The 20827-nt window shown below is 33.6% G+C and overlaps 1 pseudogene; it reads right to left on the bottom strand.

The window, feature by feature from the left end:
* LOC149577849 (UDP-glycosyltransferase 92A1-like) overlaps window positions 1-20568 on the bottom strand; it is a 169810-nt pseudogene extending 149242 nt beyond the window's left edge.
* Window positions 20569-20827: the final 259 nt, after the last annotated feature.

Here is a 20827-nt window from a genome sequence, read left to right as displayed (position 1 = left end):
TCATCATGTTCTCCTTTACCATGTCCATCCTAAAAAAACTCCACAAATGTTGGATATTAGTTTTCCTATGTGTCCTACTCAACCAATAGAATATTCTAGCATTCTTGAATTCTCTTGTACAATTATCTAACCATATCCAATGTTGTATCATTTGAATTTGTCTCTCCTTTCAATTATCATAAAAGACCTTGAAACAATATTGGACAAACTCAGACAAATGAAATTTATTATCACTCATATAGAAATGGTACTCTCTCAATATTTTTTGATCCTCTTTTGTACTATCAGTGCATGCCTATAAACTATATGAACATAAACTATTACTTACATTGAATTGTAATATTGTGGTTGTACGTTATCTTGTGGTGCAATTGTGTATTACTTTGCAAAGTCAACAACTGAAAGTATAGTACCAATTGGAAATGTATTCTTACATATGTGAAATTGTCCATCAATCCATCTAGCATATTGAGAGTTTTTAACATATTTTGGTATGATCACACTCTTAAACTCATCCATAAATGCATGACAACTAAATTTATCTATAACTAGATCAAACCTTCTTCCAATCTTCCCATTCTTCAATGGATATTTAATAGTTTTGAATCTTTTTACATCAATTAATTGTTGTCCAAAATTAGTCAAAGCATTTTCATGCAAACATTCATCTAACAAAGAAAGATTCCCACACATATCACATATACTAGAAGGACATGCATTGAAAAGAAAGTATTGATCATTAAGTGGCTTACAAAACAAACATGATATGAAATCCTTTATAGTTTGGGGTGGTATTTTTATACCACATTCTTGCAACATTTCTTTACTATGCATGGTACAATGTATAGATCAAAATACATCATAATGGTAATGAAATTGAACATGAGTTTTACAACAACATGTGATTCTTTCCTTGTTAATCCTTACATACACTTTTCAAAAGATCTTTGACTAATGGTAATAGTTAACACCTTACCATCTACAAATTTTTTGAATAATTTATTTTGAGTCATGTCCAAAACATGTTTAGGATGTGGATCATTTATTCTTGAGCCAAATCTCAATTTAAGAACATCTCTTGAATTAGGTGACACACTTGTATTATCATGGCAAAAATTTTCAACCAAAATTTTGAATTCACTAGTAAGTTTCATATCACATCTCGGGAGTCTACCAAAAGAAGTCCACAAAATATTTGTTGGATCACATTCAAAGTTAACCCTTCTCTTTACAACTCTTTCTAAAGCCTTACAATTCACATTAAGATATCCACTTATATTTTTTGATTAAGAGAAATACATTTTACAGGGATCTTGAAACCCAAAAAAATCTTACATAAAAAAGTGTAACAAGTTAACAAGAAATGCCTAGCAATAGAACAATAGCCAATAGAAAGGCCAGAACAAATAGGCAAGCAAAAAGCCAGAAAGAAAAAAACCTACAGAGACATCAAATTCCAAAGGAAGATCTTGTATTTTCTTTGCTTACTGCCCCACCTTCCTCTTAAGGTCTTGGATGGTCTCTACCACTTCATTGTCTCTCTAAAAGTCCTCCAAGAGATCCTAGTTCTTCTCACAACTTTGATCCACATGGCTTTGGGTTATGCCCATTATGGCATCCTCTTCCATCCTGTCTTCATCATTTTCCTTCCCATCCTTCTTTGTGACAAACGTCGTGGACTTCAGCTTGCCACCTAGACTAACAATGTTATTATTGAGAGATTTAAGAATAGTGAGCATCTGGTTAGGCATGCTATGGTTGAATTTCTCCATATTTTCATCCTTTTTTCAACCATCTTGATTCGATCCCCTACGTCAGTCGAGTTCCCTTGTTCATTCTACTTCACCTGGATTTTCATCTACCCCATTCTTTCTGTTACCTCCTCCAACTCATGAAAAAGCTATTTCATAGATCAAAAGTTGTCAATCATTCTATTTTTTGCATTTTTGAGAAAGTTCATACCCTCCTCCCTTGCATTGTTAGTGATGGCCATCAACATCGATTCTATAAGTTCTTCCAATTGGATATTGCCCTATTTTTCTTTAAGGATTTGGGGGTTCATAACTTCTGTGACAATTCCCATTTTAGAGATTCTGGCATTGAAGTTATTCCAAGACATAGGCCTATCTTTTATTACAACCACATTGTTTGTGCTTCCCTCCTCCATTTTCTCATTTTCTTGCTCCTGTGGAGGCTTGGGAAGGGAAGGGAGAATAGAGAGCTCCGACACCATCTCATTTTGCCTTTAGTGCCTGCCCCTAAGTTACATTTTTTGTTATCATTGTTGAACTCTTTTAGGCTAGTGTTATGCTTGATTACTAGTAGTATTCTTTTGAGATTATTAGAATTTTTTTTACATTCAGTCGAATATATGATGAGATTACTTAATACTCTATATTTCATGTATGCATGATGATTATTATGGTGCTTTTAGTTATTGATGATGATTAGTTAGATGGATTATCATATGTGTTTTCTTATGGATACTTACCCCATACTACATGTGTATGGTTTGCATGTTTGTTTTCTTTATGTATGGCATTTCTAATGTGGTTAAGGAAGGGATTTGTAGTCACTTGCTAGTTGGGATATACACGATACACCACTTCCTACCATTGCCTGTTTAACTTAGAATATTGTGTTTGTACATGTGTGGATTTTATGTAGTTTGGAAGTACTCAGTATCAACTTCCCTAAATTTCCAAGATGAGTGTACCCTATCACATTATCTCAATGGTAAGAGAGGGGAGATAAATTCTTAAGTCCAAATCCCAAACCTTTAAGCCATTTGTCCTAGATAATTAGGACAAGTATCTAAGTTGAGTACTCTCTGAATGCATCAAATGACGTTAATTCATCATTATAACCCTTTAGTTTGATTTTGTATGTGTTTTTCTTTGATGGGTTTTAGTATGTTGTTTTATGAGTCTTTGGTAAATTTTCTATTAATTAACTATAATTAAAAGATTAAATTAATAATTTAATTTAATGAAAAGTTATTATGATATTTTAATATTTAATTAATTGGAAAATTAATTAAATAAAAAGAATTAAATTTGAAGATAAAAGTTATAAGGATAATTTTATAATGTGATAATCTTTACATAATTTAGTAATAATATATTTAGAGTTCATTTTTAAATAAATGCTAAATATTATTATTTAAGTTGATAAATATTTTATCAATTAAGTTTCAAAAGTAAATTAAAAAGTGAAAATATATTAATTTATTAAAATATTTAAGTTTGCATGATGCATGCATGAGATTAAAATATAAGAAATTAATTAAAAAGATAAAACAAGTGAATTTAATAAAGATATTTTAATTGCATAAAGTGTGCATGGGATTAAATTTAATAAATTAATTGAAAGAGGAGTCAAGTAAAAATTAAATAAAGTTATTTAATAATTCAATTTAATGTGCATGGAAAAGATAAAGCAAAGATTAAGGAAAGTTAATTTAGAGTTAAGGGTTGTGAGCAAGGAGTCCTCTCACGTGATCGCACTTAGGGGATCACACAATCAGTGCCCTGAATTAATGAGAGAACTCATTATCACCAATTGAGGGTTCATTTTTAAAAAATGTGAATTTGGACCCTGAATTTTGGAGGAGGAAGGAATTTTCAGAAAGGAGAAGGTTCTGAGAGGAGGAATTCTCTATAGTTTTCTGGGGCATCGCAATTAGCATCAATGTCCAAGTAGACACTTGTGATTTTTGCATATTTTAATACCCTCTTTTCTTTCCTATCTTCTTTGTGTCTGTTAAATGGTTGTCTAGATAATTCTTGTGATGAATGTTTTGGATTGTGAATTCGAATTTCTCTGTAAAGAATCATTGAACATTTCAATATTTTAATTATTGAATGCATGTTAATACCTCTACATGTTCATGGAGATTTAAAATATAGTAAAGGAAAACCTCATTCTATAGATTTTGGAGAATCAAAATTAAGCTAGGAAGGGTAGAAAGTCAAAGAGAAAATTAATCGAGGAGGGTTTTCAAATTTTAAAAGGAAATTTAAAGAGAAAAATTGATTGGTTGGTCAAATTTTCTCTATTAGATTAATGTTGAAAACAATTTTTTAAAAAATATATATTTTTGTTTAAAGAAAGGATTTGTTTTATAAATTTTATATATTTATAAATCTTATTAAATAAATTTATTTAAAAATTTATTTAAATTATAAATTAAAAGAATTATTAAACAAAAAAATATGTATAACATTGGGGAGGGAGTTTTACCCCACTCCACCACTTACCTTGACCACTGGCGACAGCCATACCCATTGTTGTAAGTATAGCGGCAACTATTCCAAGCCTTGCGATAGTAGGGTAGGAGGCTACATGGGTAAACAAAAGAGTCGGCGGCTTATTTAAAAGTGCCCCCTTTTTTTATAAATATAAACTTGCATGATTTAATTTTAGTGAATTGGATTTTTATTTTTTATTTTAAAAGATATAAGTGTTATGCAATATTAATTTTAAATATATTTATTGAATTAAATTTTATTAAATATTTTCATAATTAATTAAAATATTTTTGTGATATATGTGTGTGTGTGTGTGCGCGCGCGCACGTGTGTGTATGTGTGTTTGTAATTATCAATTAATTTAATTGAGTAAAATTTAGTTAATTTATTAATAATGGGAATTAGTTAATAAGAGTTATAGAATTGTTTAGTTTTTAATGATTCTGAATTTAATGAAATTAACAATTATTTTATTTGAAATCAATAAGGATTATTTTAATAAATGTTTATCCTTAGATTATTTTCAGGAAATTGACTTTAATACTAGTTCTAATTTGATATTTGAGTCGAATAAATGAATGGGTTAATATATAGAGTGAACTGAGAATCTTATACACTTGAAACGTACATTGAAACACAAATTCAAACCTTACATTTTAATTCTACTGTGTGTTTTCAAAATCAAACCCAACTATGAGATTGTTTTGTTTTCTATGTGATATCTATGTTTGGGGATTGGGGTTGACTACAGTATTGACTAGTTTAGGACGTTTACAAGAGGCTTGGGAGTTATGCAAATGTGAATGTTATGATGTTTTGATCTCAATCATTTTTTAACCCAGCCATGGTAATGCAATGGTATGCTCTATGATATGTTTGTATTTACTGTTCATTATTGCTTTCTAGTGATCTTGTGTGACATTAAGGTGTTTTAAATGATTTGTTCTCGATGATGTCATGTTATCACATAATTGACTTGACCATTTTTGAGTCCTCGATCAGTTATACTTGAGTTTCTTTCAAGTCGCCTTGATGAGACTGAAGTGTTTGCTATGTTCTTGATAATGTCATGTTGTGACATGTTTTACTTAACCATTTTGAGTCATTGATCAATATTATTGGGATACTTTCTGGTTGCTCGTTGAGAACCGATGGATATTGTGATTTGTCTTTGATGCTTTCCAGTTGCTTGTATAGGGATGAGGTAATTTTTACATGATTATTGATTTGTACTTTTATGAGCCTAGTGTAGGTTATCTACTTGTAGTGTCAGGAAGTGGCTTGCAATGGGGGTTGGGCCCCTAAGTGGCTACCATGGTAACCCATTATAAGTTGTTTAATAAGTGAAAATATTACACTAAATGAGAGTAAAATGAACCTAATAAGAGTATTTGTATGTTCTCACCCATGCCCTAAGTGCTAGTACATACTAGGATGGGAGTAGAGAGAATGCTTGGTCGTGACCTTGCATTCTATAGTATGCCTTGCCAATACGAGAAGATACTAGTGGCCGCATAGGGATCACTAGGGACCCTAGGGTCCTGAGAGACTGCAAGGGTAACTCCAATGTGATTCGTGTGAGGACACTTGCCCACTTACATATTAGGTTTCCTACGTGTCTTTTTTACCTCTAGGAATTAGATTTCGACCTATCTTGGAACCCTTTGAGTTAGAATACTTTTAGGATTTCGTGGACTTAGAGAGTATCTTGATATTTGGTTTGATATCCTATTTGGGACTTGAGACTATCTCCTTAGTGTAGTGGGAGTGGGCCTTTTAGGTTCCACGTAGTCGAGTGGTAGTGCTTTTTCACTCTCACCATTGAGATATGTCCGTAGTCACCATGGCTAGAGCTTCCTTGCCTGCATTTACTTTCATTCTTTTTATGTATTGTTATGATGGATGGTTATATTTCATGATGGATGTTATATCTTTTACAATGGATGGATGTATCATGTATGGTGGATAGTTTCATTTATTTTTATTGTACTTTGTATCATGAATCTGAGGAGGATGATGTATTTCTATTTCTACATATGTCTAGTCTTTTAAGCCTTTCATACCCTATGAAATGTATAGTGGATGATTGAGCATTCTGAATTTAATTTTCCAAGAGGCATTCAAGACAAATGTATATTATGGACTTTGGACTTTTAATTATTCTTTTAAATGGATGTGGTAGTTGTTAGAGTAGTATTAGTTAAATTTAAATGTGATTCAACATCATGGGATCCTTAAGGAATGTAACCTATTATGTATGCTTTAGTTGATTGTATGTTATTGCTTCCACTACTATGTGTTTGATGTGTATGTTACTATTTCTTATTTTTTAAGAAAAATGTTTGGAAAACTTAGTAAAACATTAAGTTAATTCTTTTGGATCCCTTGGTGGAGCATTATATTGCCCCTCCAGTGGCATAGCCTCCTCTTTGATCTTCCTCTACATTTTTTTGGGGTTACCTGCTAACTCCTCTCTAGTATCAACATCCACGCCCTTGGCCTCCTCATCCATGTCCATATCTTATGCTTCCTCATTGTACTCCTCTTCCCCTTGACCAATCATTTTAGGCATATGGCACCTAGGGTTTTTCATACAAGGAGCTTTACTAGGAGTGGGAACTCCTTGTCTCTCCCCTTGCTCTTCTTCCCTGAAGATTAATAGTCTTCCTCCTCCTCTAAAATTAAGCTCTGAATTTCCTCTATGTTTGACAAGAAATTAGAGCTCCCTGTCTCCTCGAAAGCAACCACAACTTGGTGTAGGGGTTTACTCCTGGACTAGGCTTTAAAATATTCAAAGAGAAAAAGAAGTAAATCATTGTGCAAGTTAGGGTTAGCAGTAGAATTTTTCTTATATCCCAAAATATTCTTGTTCATGGAAGAATACAAGTAAAAAGGAAACAAAACTTTAGCTCCATAACAAAAATAGTTAAGCAGAACAAAATGATGGGTTCTAACGCTATCAAACCTCATATCCAAATAAATAAACTTAATGACGGCATGCAACATATATCTCTAGAGCTTCTTCATCGATTCCATCTCATAGTAAGTCTCACTTTTCACCAGCTCCATCTTCTCTTCTATGTTCTTGGAAAAATCCTTAACTAAATTCAAAAAAACTTTTTTAATCTTTGTAGAACTTCAAACCCTCATCAAGGATTTTAGTAACATGGGTGATGATCTCCACATTGACATGATGCAACACCCCACCAATCTTAACCCTACTATCCTTCCAAGAATTAACCATGAGATTGGTGACTGTTGAGTCATACATGTGAAGCTTAGCAATGTAGCTAGAAATGCCTTCCTTTTCAAGTTTCTCCTAGACCTTGGTTCTCTATTTCTATTTTTCCACCTCTCCAACTGGTTCCCTTCTACTTTGTTCTCCCACCATCTCAATCAGTTGGGTAATTTCTGTTCACATAAACACAGTTCTTTTTTCACCTTTCTTTGTCCTCTATTTACTCTATCCAAAATGGCCTTTTTTTTTTAATTCCAAAGAATAGGAAAATAAAATAAGCAACCCATAAAGCATGGCAATTATATGTCAAATGTGTAATCCACTAGTTCTCCTTGTATTTTCCATAAATGCATTGCCTTGCACACATTTTTGCATTAGTTTCCATATTAACTAGGGATATCACCCATACCTCCCTAGATCTTCTCTTGATCAATTAGGCCTTTCATGACTGATGGAATATTCCCTCTGGTGGTCCATATTCTCTCCATCTCTTTCTTGACTACCTCATCGAAAAACTAGCTAATCACCAAGTTGGATTCCCTATACTCATGGCTAACATGAACACTTTCAAATTTGCCAAGGGTAGTGCAAATTTCTTCCACTATATTTAAAATGGTCCAAGAAAGTTGAATATTTCCTTTATTCATTTAATGATATTTTTTAAGTCCCCCTCCAACCATAAGTGTTTGACTCCCACTTTGAACACCAGTTTAGCAGTTTGGAGAGAAGCACTGGCTTCAACATAGTGATTTTTCTGGTTTTCCAATGGGTAGAAGAGAGAAACAATACCTACACCATGGCTATTTCTAATGATGCCCCCACATCCTACCAAAGTTGGCTTTTTTCCAACCTTTAAGGGGGAGTCTCCACTTGACCCCCTATCTTTTCATTCTCTTGTCTTTCTCTCTATCCTTCCCCTTCATTAGGATCTCTACTCTTCCTAATGAGAAAATTTTCTCTCAAATTCTTGTTGATTTTATCTACAAGAACATTAGTAGGAGCCTATCTATCTCTAAAATTTTTATTTTTTCTCTCCTTCCATACTCCCCAACAAAAGTAGGGAAAATTCCATATTCTTATACTATGCATATTCATGCCTTTGTACATGCTATCCCACTAACAAAAAAGTCTAGAATATTACTTGGCTTACACCAACTGACCCCATATCTCTTGATGAGATATTCCCATACCTCCATAGAATAGGGGAAATTAATGAAGATGTGGTTTACCATCTCCAAGTGATGCTTGCAAAGGATACATTTGTTAGGGATATACTAACCTTTTTTTTCCATGTTGTCCAGAGTAAGAATTTTATCTTGAAGCATCAGCTAGAAGAAAATGTTAATTTTAGGGGTAAGGTTAGGTAGCTAGGCCTTAGCCCAAAGATTTTTCTCCTTTAGGCTCCAAAGGGAACTATACCTTGAGGCCATTGAGTAGAATCCACTTGGATTACCCTCCCATATTAGTTCATCCTTGTAACTATTCAGAATCAAAGAATTTAGTGTCACCATTATCGGCTTGAGATCATTTCATATCAAGGATAGGTCTCTCCATCCTTGGTCCATTCTATAGTTACTTACTTTCATTCCAAAAAACCTTATACAAGTATTAGCCCAGTTATCATATGTGGGGTTATTAATGAGAGGGCCCTGAATCAACCAATTGTCATGCCAGAAGAGAATGTTCTCTTCATTTCCCACATTTCATTTGGCCTTAGAATTAGCTAGGATTCTCACCTTTAAGATCGTATTCCATATAACCAAGCTAATTAGGATGTCAAAATAATTGATCAAATATCTTAGAGAAGGTCTCCTTATATACTTATCCACCAAAATATCTCTCCATTCTCTAGTGCTTTTAAATATTCACCAAACCTACTTAGCTTGGAGAGCACTATTGAGATGCCTAATTTTTTTGATTTCCAAGCCCCCATAACACTTGGGTAGGAAAACATTATCTTAGGCCAATAGGGGGTATCTTTTATGTTCCTCCAATACAAACCACAAAAAACTCTTTAGATCATTTCCATTTTCTCAGAATACTTGACAAGGATCCAAAAGAGACTCAAGGCATATGTGGGAAGGTTCTAAAGGGTGTACTTTACTAGAAGGCATTTACTAGCTTGGCCAAGAGTGGTTCCTTTCCAACCTTCCAGCTTCTTGTTGAACCTGTCAATAAGCCCATTCCAAAAAGAGGTCAATGGCTCAGTCCCCAATGATAGTCTAAGATAGCTCATAAGCAAGATTAAAACTCTACAACCAAGAATACTTACAATCTTCCTTTGTCTTTCTACAGGAGTATTAATAGAGAAAACTAAGCTTTTTGCTCAATTAATAAGTTGGCTAGTTCCCTTGGTATACATATCTAGTAAGCTCTTCATCAATTTGGCCTCCCTAACTAAATCTTCTCTTCCCATTATAATGTCATCCACAAATTTTTGGTAAGTGAAAGATAAATGCCCTGAAGAAGGCTTGATTCCTCTCAAGGACCCTTCCTGTCCTTTTCTCTAAATCAATTTGCCAATACACTCTACCATGATGATGAAGAGGATGGGAGAAAGGGAATCTCCCTGAGTTAAGCCTTTCGATGGTTTGAAGAACTCAGATGGAGCCCCATTAATAATGATAGCTAGCAAAGAGGTGGATACAAGTTGGATCATAAGGTTTAGAGAGGTCCACCTGGTCATAAGGTTTAGAGAGATCCAACTTGAGGAGAAGACCCTCCCTCTTCCTAGCCTCTAAAGAATGAACGACTTTATAAACCAGCATTATAGAATCTAGGATCTGTCTACCAAGGATGAACCCTATATGCTATGGAGAAATGATGAAAGGAAGAACCTTGAGAATTCTAGTCGTTAGAACTTTTGAGATGATCTTGTAGAATGAATTGCAGAGACTAATGGGCTTGAATTGGTCCATAGTATCTACTCCAAAGGTTTTGGGAAAGGTAGAGTTGAGCTCTTTCAGAAGATTTCTAGCCCCAAAGAATTCCTACATCACCTTGACAACATTTGTATTGACCAGCTCACATTAAACCTAGAAGAAGAAAGTTGGAAAACCATTTGGCCCTAGGGCTAATAGAGGTTGTTTCACTTTTAGATAGTTTGATATAGCTTGCATCAATACATTATGGTGAGGCTAAATCATCTGGGGTAGAGATGAAACAATTTTCTTCTAGTCCTTCACCAATAAAGTGGGGTCCTAGGAAAGGAGAAAAGAGAAGAAATTAATAGCCTCAGTAGAAATGTCATTGTTATTAGAAAAAAGGGATTCACCCTTCTTGATACCTAAAATCTAGTTGTTTGCTCTATACTTAAGCATGGAGAGGTGGAAAACCTTAGTATTTTGATCTCCCTCTTTGAGCTAGTTAATTCTAGATCTTTGTTTCTAGAAGTTCTCTTCTCTACTAATGATGTTGTGGAGGTCAGAGAGAATAGCCATCTCTATGTTCCTATTGTGTTCATTGTATCCTTGCTATTGAATGATGTCCTGAATGGAACAAAGTTGATTAGACCTCCTCCTTGGCCTAGAAGATATGACCAAAATCTAACTTGTTGTAGATTTTGATATTAAGTTTAACATTTTTCAATTTCTTGGCAACTCTAAACATAGCATTCCCTTCTACCTCAATGTTCCACCACGAGGAGATCTTGGATAATAGGTCTAGATGGGAAATCCACATCTTTTCAAAATGAAAAAGAAAATTTCACTTTATTGAGAGAGGGGCTATCAAAAGGGAAATAGGGGAGTGGTCAAACCCAACTTTGGGGAGAAGGGAAAGCTTGTAAGAGAAGGGGTTTAACTAGTCAGGTGAAATAAGGGCTTGATCAAGGTGGACCTGGATACATTCACTCCCTATATGCTAGTTGGACCAAGTGAAAAGCCTACCAGAGAGATCAACATCCAGGAGAACCATATTGTATGAAATTAGAATGATCCATCTTGATATCCAAGTCCAAGGCTAAACCCCCAGATTTTTCCTCATCAAAAAGAGGAGTATTGAAATATCCCATTATGATACCTTTATTAAGGTTGCAATTCTTGATGAGAGAATAAAGCTTCACCTAATAAGCCTTCCTCTCCTATTTAGAGCTAGGAGCATACACATTCAAAAGAAACTAGGAGTCTTTACTATTAATGTGCAAGACTTTACATAACAGTGTGTTACCTTCATTATGAATGGTAGTGACTAGGAAATGCTTGTTATTGAAGAGTGTGAGCAACCCTCCAGAAGTGCCCTCTACATTGGTGGCCTCTCCATCCATGTTGTTACTAAAGGAAATCTTACCCACTAGGTCCTTCATTTTAGTTTCTTGGATCAACATAAAATCAAGTCTATGATCTCTAATCATATTCCTTACTACCTCTTGTTTGTGGGCTTCATTTAGCCCCCTTATATTCTAGGATATTATCTTCATTTCTTTTTAATAGAGCATACTTCCTTAATGGTCCTTTTTCTCACATTAGCCAAATTCCTTCTAGCCTCTTCGTGAATGGTATGGCTTAAACTCTTTATGCTTGGTGTCTTAGTTTTAACTCCAAGATATCCACTTATGCTATTAATCAATCTTTTGTTAGTTGTTGATTTGTTAATGAAAGCTATTGTTATTTCTCATTGTGTTGCATTCTTATCTTTAGAGTGACTTCTCTTTCTGATAACATCAAATTCACTAGTAATAGTGGATACAACTTATTTTAAAGACTCATTCTTATTCTCGGGTTTTGCATACATTCCTAAGCTTTTCATTACTTTTTGCATTTTAGACATTTTAATTAGTTGCAACATCAACTGACATTGAAACCCAATTTTTTTATTATAAAAAAATGTCTATATAATCTATTAACATGTGTCCTAATTTGTCTCCATGGAACCAATCCTTGAAGATTATCTAGCACATCATTAGAAAAATGAAAATTATGTTCATCCACTTCAGTATCATTTTGACATGTCTATTAAGTACTTGGATTTTCCATGTCTACATTCATACCATTGTTATTCTCAATTTTCATTTCATTTTCAATGTTATTTGGAATTTGAATCTCATTCTCATTTTTCTTAGTATTTCTTTCAAGGCATGCATTTCCATTGGAGTTTGTTGTGCATGATTGTTTAGCAATCTATTCTCATGAAGAAAATATAAATCATTTAAATCATAACTTACTTCTAAAAAATCACCAATTTCACCATGAGAAAATGAGGGTTTGGAGACACACCTCTATTGAATGTTCTATTAGAATGTGCACCTGAATCTCCTTGTATTGGGTTCTCTTCTTCAGCCTCTTCAGCCTCTTCATCCCTCATGGTAACCTCGATGTCTTTCTCCTCTAAAACATTGCACAACTCTCTAATTCTTTGTCTTCTCTCTTGTTGATGGTGTACTTCATTCTATTTATTTTTTGTGATCTCTTCATTTTTCAGAACTTTTATTATCTTCTTTCTTTCTTGTTTTGATCCCATGTTTGCACAAGTTTTGAATTTGAATCAACAACTTGCAAATTGTAGAAGAAGACAACAAAAAGTAATAACTATGACAAAAATTCATTATTGCAATTTGAAACTGTCATTCAATCATTACAATCATTGAAAAATACTTTGTGGGGAATATTTTGTGGCCCAATGGGTACATCAGAATCAGGCACCCAATTTTTGAATTGTAAATCAAGTCCTCGATTCTCGTGCCATGGGCACAAATTTTCCATGGGCACAGATTTGCATTGGATTTTTCCTTGGGGAAAGGCATGGAGTAGGCTTAATGGAACCAAGCCTATGCCTTTATGAACCAATTTTTTACTAAGACATTTAATCGACAATTTCAAGGATTGTCTTAATTTTTATTCTATTGTCCCCATTGATTTTTAAAAAAAAACAAAAATGCATTATATGTCTTACTATTCTAATTTTAAAAATGTAAATTTAATAGTGTTATGAGTTTATTTTCTATTTTTCCATTATTTATTAATCAAAAGTATCTCTTAAACATTAAATAGTGACATTCACTAAAACTTTAATAACTTTCTTAATTTTTGATGTTTTGTAAATTAATTTGCATGTTATTAATCCTCACACAATTCTTTTGAAGTTAAAAAAATCCAAAATAAATAAATTTTGATAAAATTATGGCGTCCATACACGAGATGTTTTAGAAATTAGCTTAATCATCAATTAAGAATTAATAAAAAAAATTCATAAATTCAAGAAAATTATTCTCATCAATCTTTGGTGTGTCAGGTAACTTCGTCTAAAATGATTCACAAAAATTCATTTAGCTATGTCAAATTATTTTGTTTGTACGTGAGTGTAGTATGGTCCTACAATAGGCATTTTGAAAAAGTAGTTTTTAAATATCCATACCAAAAAAATAATCTATCATATGTGTATACAAATAAATTACATATTCAAAAAGAAGATTTCAAGCATTACAAATTTTTATTTCTAATTTTTTTTTTCTATTTAATTTCTAAATGCTCAAATTTTGGCATCAATTGACAATATATTTCAAAAATAGTAAAAAACACTTCCACTTTTTGGTGAAAAGTGAGACCCAACTTCTTGCACTTATCCTCATACATAATAACACCAGATATATTAACTAGGGAAACCCTTGATCAGAGAGAAAACCCTAGTGGGGATGGTATCCACAAGATGATGTACTAATATAAATGTTCCTTGTTAAAGGATGGACCCTGTTAGGAGTCTATGGATACATTTAGTACATATGAGTCCTTGTTAGGAGACTTTGAATCCCTGTTAGGATATTTCAACATAGTGAAGAGTTGTGAAAGATAGCTAGACCCGCTACCTAAACAACTTCAAGGGCAAGATCAACAAACCCACTATCCAAATGATCTCTATATTACTCTTTGCAGAATAATTTGTCTTGTCAAATAGACTTCTACTAATTCTGATCTTGTAACTAGATCAAAAATATCGAATCCAATTATCCCTTGGATCAGTTACACACATTCTATAAGTACTCTACTCCTTTTTGCACTTTGCACTTCTTGCAACAATGGATACAATTTACAATCAAGGAAAACATCTTTGCTTTATACCATATCTTTGTAATAATTCCTTGAGTCGGCCTTGAGGCTTTCCCAATTAATTATAATAAGATTATTAATTAATTACAATTACAATAGCATTGTCAGCTCATAGTCTATAAAAAACTTCACATGTGTGATATTGGGGCTTGTGCACTTGCTGACATCACCAATAGACTACCCTCTATTACTACCCAACTGTGCATCACTTTCTTACATCTATGATGTAAGATAGCTAATAATTGTTAGGAACTACTTTCCCAATACACTATCTCTGAATTGCTATCTGTAAATCAAGTACAACTTTTGTATGGCTTTGACTTAGACTCTGCATACTTGATCACAGCATCAAGACACTATGTAGAACATGTCCATGACTATGTATCACTAGAAAATCAAACCATTCTTTGTACCATCAAGATCTATGTCTACTACTCAACCAATCTTTAAAGAACCCATGCTATATTGACATCAATGAAAAAAATAGTCATGAATGCAACATGTCAATACTCTCCCATGCTTAGGACACTCCTCCAAATTAATATCATCAACATTCACGCCAACAATCTTCACCTTTGTCATTGATGGAAACATAGATGCAAAATATCTAAGTTTTAAGAAAACCAAGTAATACTCTACTATTGTTGATGTTCTCATCTTATCAAATCCTCTTCATCAAGAAATTTTGAAATCCTCTGGATTTTAGGACCAGCATTAGTTGTTCACATGATAAATAAATCTCAACATAATGGGTGCACAATAGGTGCATACTCCTTCTTCTTAGACATCAATTTTTTACTTCACACTAAATAAGTCACAATACATCAGGTTCATATTTGTGCTTCCTTTCATGAATCTTTCTAAATCTTCCTAAAGAGATATCTCTCCCCTATTGCTTAGGAGTTCTTATCCCCCATAACCTAGGAGATATTTTTCATGTATACTCTCTCCCATTGACATCAATGTCAAAGTTCTCAATCTCAATGTTACAACATACCAATTATTAAATACCAATTGCTAATATGTTGTAACAAGTCTTCAACAAGCTCGAGTGTCAAAAGACATTATTCAAAATTGAATACCAAGAGTCCTTAATGACTTAGTTCATCATAGATCCTCCCTCATATGGGAAGCATCAACATTCAGTTCAGTTGAACAATAGTTCTCTATACCACTGAAATGATACACTCTCTGTATCATCTACTCAAAAGTAGGTAGGGGCATAACCCCAAGCATACCTCTCAAATACTCAAATGTATCTTTAGGAAAAGGCTTTGTAAATATATCTACGATATGATCTTTAGTACTCACATACTCGAATCTAATTTTATTTTCTATTGCTTTCTCTTTCAGCACATGATAATTAATAGATATATGCTTAGTCTTAGAATGTAATTCAATATTATTAGACACACTCATTGTACTTGTCTTATCACAATAAATGATAACAACTTCTTCAAACTCAATTATGATAACCTTCAAGATTGGCTTGATCCACATAACTTTGAGAAATACAATATTGCTTCTTACTTAACCACGAATCCAATCTTCCTCTAAGAAAGAATCCTCCACCACTAGTGCTCTTTCTATCATCTATATATCCTACCCTATCCAAATTAGTATATACACATAGAGTGAAATCACTTGATCTGTAATACAAAATTCCATAGTTAGATGTCCCTTTCAAATATCTGAATATTCTCTTTACTGCTGCATAATGATACTCCCTAGGATCAAATTGAAATCTAGCTACAATTCCAACTACATTTGTTATATCTATTCTAGTGTGAGTCAAATACTGAAAACCTCCAATCATAGATCTATACTCTTTCCACTTTACTAGAGGTGTCTCATCTTTGCTAGATAACTTGTAACTAGTTATCATAGGTGTACCAACAAGTTTAAAACTTTCTAAACCAAACCTTTTCAACAAGTCTTTCAAGTAGTTAGCTTGTGAAATGAAGATACCCTCAATATTTTGCACAATCTACAATCCTAGGAAAAACATCATTTCTCCTATCATGCTTATTTCAAATTCATTCTTCATCTCTTCAGGAAACTTATTAGTTGCTTCATCTTTACCTCCAAATATGATGTCATCAAAAAATATTACTATTATCAACAAACCATTCTCAAATTCTTGCAAATACAAGTTGTTGTCTATCATAGCTTTAGCAAATACAAGCTTAGCCAAATAACTGTCCAACCTTGCATGCCAAGTTCTACATTCTTGCTTTAGTCCATATAGAAATTTCTTTTGTTTGCATACCATGTCTTTGTCTTCTGATAAAGGAAAACCTTTATGCTACTCAATATATACCTCTTCTTCAAGTTCTCCTTTTACAAAGGTTGATTTAACATCCATCTAATAAACCTTGAACTCCTTATTCACTGCATAAGCTAGAAACATCCTTACTACTTCCAATCTAGCTATAGGTGCATATGTATCCTCATAGTCTATGCCTTCTTATTGTGAATACCCTTTGCATAAAGTCTAGCCTTGTTCCTCACAACTTTTCCTTGCTTGTTCATCATGTTTTTGAATACCCATTTGGTTCCTAACACATTCTTGTCTTCAAGTCTAGGAACTAACTCCCATGTCTCATTCTTCACAATTTGATCTAATTCTTCCTTTATTGCTTGAATCCAATGATCATCTCTACATGCTTCATCTACAATCTTAGGTTCAACTTGAGATATTAAACATATCTCCTCATTTACTCCATTTTTTATCATCACACCTTTATCTTTGCTTCCAATTGTTTGTTTAGGAGGATGATTATTTTTCAGATTCCTATTAGAAGTAGGAGTTAACATCTCAACTCTTATCTCTTCTCTAGGTTTAGATCTCTTCTCTCATCTTTCCTCAATAATTATCACATCATTTTGCAAATCATTATTTGTCTCAAAGAAAACTTCAGCATTCTGTCTAATAATCCCAGAATTATCTTTTTTTTTCATCTGAATTATAATCTACCATTGTTTCCTTAGTTCCAAACTTTTCATCAATCCTTATGTTTTTTCATTCAACTATTGTCTTAGTTCTATAGTTAAAACATCTATAAGCCTTGCTTTTCAATGAAGAATCAAGAAACACACCTTCATTACTTCTTGAATAAAACTTACCAATGTCATCATCTCTCTTAGTGTAACATTTTCTCCCAAATATTCTGAACTACTTAACTGATGGTGAATGACCAAACCATAGTTCATAAGGTGTCTTGTTCATATCTTTTCTAATTTGTACTCCATTCAGAGTGTATACTTTTGTATTGACGGATTCTCTACAAAATGTCTTAGATACATCATTCTCAAACAATATTTCTCTTATTGCTTATATTACAAACTTATTTCTTCTTTCAAAAATCTCATTCTGCTCAGGTGTTCTAGGTGAAGATTGCTACCTTTTGGTTCCATTCTCTTCAAAAATTATGTTAAACTCTCTAGAGGTGAATTCTCCTCCTCTATCTGACATCAACCACTTTATCTTAACACTAGATTCATTGTCAAGTTTATTCTTAACTATTTTATAATTCTCAAAAGATTTAGATTTATCTTTAAGAAATGCTACCCACATCTTTTTATTGAAATCATCAACAAAATTCATAAAGTACCTTTCACTATAGAATCCTCTTGTTCTTGAAGAACCACTCAGATATGTGTGAATGATCTCTAGCTTCTCTATGGCAATGAACTTCTTTCTAGGAAAATATACTTTACGTTGGATACAATTAATCAAATGTGCATTTTCTTTGATGTTACACAAATGTCATATAAGTTATCAGATAGAGTCTACCAAGCTCAGTTGGTCAGCAAAGTAAAAGAAAAAAGTTTATCGAGCTTAGTTGGTCAACAAAGTGAATTATAGAGTCTACCGAGCATTCTTGAATATTACACTATGGATATAGTTTCTACCGAGCTCACTTTGGCATTGAAGGATTCTATGGCAGAAGTCAGTTTCTACCAAGCTCACAAGGTCAATGAAGGAAAGTTAATGTCTACCAAGTTCACTTGGTCTCCAAAGAATTTTTTAGAGTTTGTAGTGTTTACCAAGCTTCACTTGGTTAACACTAGAAATCATTTCTAGAGTAGTGGTTGTCGAGCAGGGTTGACCAATGAAGGATTTCATTGTTTTGGGAGATAAAGTTTAATTGTTTCATCTGTAATGATTATTGATAACTATAACTTGTAAATGAGCTAACTTGATAATTTGTATGGTATAAATAAAAGGTCAAGTTGTGAATTCAAATGTATGGATGAATGAGAAAGCATGCAAATGAGTTAATTGTGTGAAGAAGAAGTGTGAGTGAATTTTGAAGAAGGATCAAATATCCTTGAGGAGCAGCAAAGTTGTATTCGATCAGAGAGGATCTAGTGAAATAGAACAGAGATTTGTATCAGCAAAGATCAGTTGCATCTCATTCAGGTCACTTGTTGCTACTTTCTCACCATTGTAGCAGTAATTCCCAAATCTCTTAGCAAAGTTGGTTTAACAGCAATTTTTGTAAATCCTCTAATAAGGTGGATAGTTCTACTGAAGTGTTCTAAAGTCCTCTAGCAAGGCCACTCCTAGTAGGGTGATTAAATCCTGTAATAAAGTCACACCTAACAGTGTGTTTTGTAACCTTTAATAGGGTTGGCTCCTAATAGGGCTCACTTCAGAAGAGTGAAAATTGGTAGCTAATTACTTGGTCATTTTTCTCATATTGGGTTTCCACTTTAAATTTGGTGTCTCTTGTGTTCATGTTATTTCCTTTTGCATGCATTTTGATAATTGTGAATGCTTAAAGATCAATAATAAGTTAATACAGAGTACATCTACCGAGTGACAATAGTAACTAGTTATTTAAGACATCTAAGGGATCTATGGATTTATTTTTATGGTAACTGATTCACCCCCCCTCTCAGTTACTCCATCTATATTTTGAACAATTGGTATCAGAGCTTTTGGTGCTTGCAAGAAATATTTCAAGGATCTAAGCTAAAGATCAAGATGTCTTACAAGAGGTAAATTCCAAGACTTAACAGGGATAACTTTTTAGCATGGCAAGGTCTCATGAGACTCCATCTGGCTTCCATTAGAGATACTATTAGAGTAATTATTTGTTTGCACTTATTAATTAAATCACTTTGATTTAATTAATTAAGTTGCCTATTACTCTAGTTTGCTTAAGCTATCTTGTAGGTACATATAATTAGTATTTTATTAATTATATTGTGCAACCTAGCTTTTTTAGGCTTTAGGTTACCCTTTTCGGGTTTTGATCTCTTTTATAAGGATTGATCTCTTTGTATTTTTTCATTGTGAAGATCCTTTGAATAATATTTTCTTTGTCTAAGTTTTTTAGATCAAACCCTTATCTCGTCTTGCCTTTTTCTTCTCTGTGACAGGTTTTCTTAGGCTTTGTGGATTTGTTGTGTACTTTTGCTCAAATCCTACATGATATTAGAGCCAAATCTTCTATAGCTTATTCAGTGTATCAATAAAAAGGAAGAACAAGGGTTTGGTGGACAGATCTAGTTTTTTTTAGGATTTTTTTGAGAAAATAGGGTGGTCACTAATTTTTGGAGCAGTTTGAGGCGAAACAGACCTCACTGTTGGATTCAGAAGGCGTCAAAACCCCCATTTTGATATAAAATTTGTCTGATTTGGACATTGTTGGTCTGGGAGGCAAAAAACATTTTGCTTGCTGGGCTGTACGACGCCCTACACGTGTTGTGAGCTGGAAATTTCACAAAAATCAAAAAATAAAATAAAAAGTGGCCTTTTTTTGCCATAGCGCTTTAAGAAAATTGCCAGGGGTCACCGAGACCACTAACAGTTGGCAGTAATCGCTTGCAATAAACCACCGGCAGTCTCATTGACTGCAGCGGCTCCCAGTGACCCTCCGGCAGCACCTCCCAACTGCCCTCCACTACAGCTCTGCCACCTGTGGGTTCCACCCACCCATCGCCCACCCTCCACTTGTCTGTCACTCTGTCGATGGTGCGGGGGTGGTGCGGCTTTTTTTATTATTATTAAAAAATAATAATTTTTCATGCACTTTTAGAGGCCCTATATGTTTTTCTTCCATAACTTGAGCATACAGATGTATTTTTTCAATCCAAAAAATGCATCAAAAAGCTGGTTCTAAGACGAAGATATTTATGTAGGCTTTCTTGAGTTTTGATGTAGTTTGGTTGCCTATTTTGGTAGTCAAAGCCAAATATTATTTTTTGTACTCTGAGAGGCGTATCTTGAGCATCCAATCTTCGATTTTGGACCTCTTTATATCACTGGAAAGCTCTTTATGTGCTCT

This window comes from Cupressus sempervirens, chromosome 1 (genome assembly GCF_028749045.1).
Source record: "Cupressus sempervirens isolate cs-2001-9-10 chromosome 1, ASM2874904v1, whole genome shotgun sequence".
NCBI lineage: Eukaryota > Viridiplantae > Streptophyta > Pinopsida > Cupressales > Cupressaceae > Cupressus > Cupressus sempervirens.
This window is presented reverse-complemented; position numbering and strand designations above follow the sequence as displayed.